The sequence below is a fragment of the Gorilla gorilla genome, chromosome 19 (assembly GCF_029281585.2).
Source record: "Gorilla gorilla gorilla isolate KB3781 chromosome 19, NHGRI_mGorGor1-v2.1_pri, whole genome shotgun sequence".
NCBI classification, from domain to species: Eukaryota; Metazoa; Chordata; class Mammalia; order Primates; family Hominidae; genus Gorilla; species Gorilla gorilla.
The window spans coordinates 35,309,025-35,310,868 of NC_073243.2; the positions used below are offsets into that span (position 1 = coordinate 35,309,025).

The window sequence follows — 1,844 nt, forward strand, 5'->3', positions numbered from 1 at the left end:
CTCCAAAACTATTCTCTTTGATAGGAGAGGGCGGCAAGACTTCCTTATGCTGTTTAGAAAATGCAGCATCAGGCCGGGCGCGGTGGCTCACGCCTGTAATCCCAGCACTTTGGGAGGCCGAGGCGGGCGGATCACGAGGTCAGGAGATCGAGACCATCCTGGCTAACACGGTGAAACCCCGTCTCTACTAAAAATACAAAAAATTAGCCGGGCGTGGTAGTGGGCGCCTGTAGTCCCAGCTACTCGGGAGGCTGAGGCAGGAGAATGGCGTGAACCCGGGAGGTGGAGCTTGCAGTGAGCCGAGATCGCGCCACTGCATTCCAGCCTGGGCGACAAAGCAAGACTCCGTCTCAAAAAAAAAAAAAAGAAAATGCAGCATCACAGCAGCATGATCTCCTGGTGAAGCAGAACAGGTAATATAAAACCGACATAATGAGCCCTCTCCTTTATCCTTATCTGTCTGGTCGAGTCTTTCTGGGCCGAGTGGGCACCATCATGGGACAGGCAGGAGGTCTTATCACTGGGGACCCAGGCATCATTGGCCTGTGGCCTCCCATAAGTGGCCTCATTCCAGGAGCAGGTCCCCCTGGCATCATCCCAGGAGGAGGAGGGCCCATCATTGGCATCATGGGAGGACCCCTCGTATGGGGTGCTGGCATCATACCAGGGTGAGGAGGACCCGGAAGACTAGGGGGAGGTGGTATCATTGCTCCTACAGGAGGAGAAGCAGAGAATGGAGCAGGAGGTATCTTTCCTTGTTGAAATGCAGCCGTTGTTTTGTCAATCAGGCTCTGAGCCTGCTCTTCCATTCATTTCTGATAGTAGTCTTTCACATTCTCTTTGTGTTTCCTACCACTGCAGTGTGTCTTTCTCACAGCAGGAGAGTCATGGGGGAGGTATATATTGCAGTAGTCACAATAAAACTTGGGCATGTTGCTCTGCAGGCCGTTGGCCACTCCATTCCGTGACACCCAGAAATGAATGACTTGTCTAATTTTACTAAAGCAAAGCTCTAGCTCCTTGAGGATGGGGACTGTTTAAAGTTTGTCTTAATTATCTGTATGTATTCTTTTCACTGTATCTGGCATTCGATAAAACCTTAGTAACTATAAGTTGAATGAATGAATGACCCAGCAAGACCATGAGGAGTGACCAGAAGCTCATCAAAAGGATTTGAGTTTCAGAATACAAAATGTTTTCCTCATTAAGGGGCCAGGCTGGCAGCAGAGGTGGACTGAAAGTGTGCAGAGGGAGCCCCCAAGAGCTGACTCATGCTTGCTGAACACCAGTGCTGTGCTAGCCTCTGTTGCTGTGAATTATTTTTTCTTACACCTCATAGGAATCCTTTAAGGTAGATTCTGTTTTTGCTTCCACTTTAAAGACAAGAAAACTGAGGCCCAGAGAAGTTAAATAATTTGCTGCAAGTCACATAGTGGCAATGCTAAGATTCAGATATTGTCTATGCACCTTTCTCTAGGCTACAATAAGTCTGTAGTATTTATTTGCAGGTTCTTTGATAAGACTCACCTTGAATCTTTAGGAAGCTGCCTATGACTTCATATGCAGAGAAAAACCCAGCAAACAGCTTGGAAGAAGAGCAAATTTCCCACCAGACTTGGGACTGTCATGCTAGAAGTTTGGGTATTTTTGCTTAGTATTTAGATAAATTCAGATTCGGTAATTATGAAATTTGAGAGCTGGAAGTTATCTTAGAAATCTTTGAGTCCAGTTCCTTGAACACCTGAAGGGGCCAGTGACTTGCTGAAGGCCACTCAGCTACTGGTGGAGGCAGAATTAAAACACTGGGTCTCTCTCTCTCTGACCTTCCTGTAGAGCTATGCATG

At 47.3% G+C, this 1,844-nt stretch overlaps 1 pseudogene; it reads right to left on the reverse strand.

Annotated features, from left to right (window-relative positions):
• Window positions 1-452: 452 nt before the first annotated feature.
• Window positions 453-953, reverse strand: LOC101143715 (U1 small nuclear ribonucleoprotein C-like; annotated as a pseudogene).
• Between the last annotated feature and the right edge of the window lie 891 nt (window positions 954-1,844).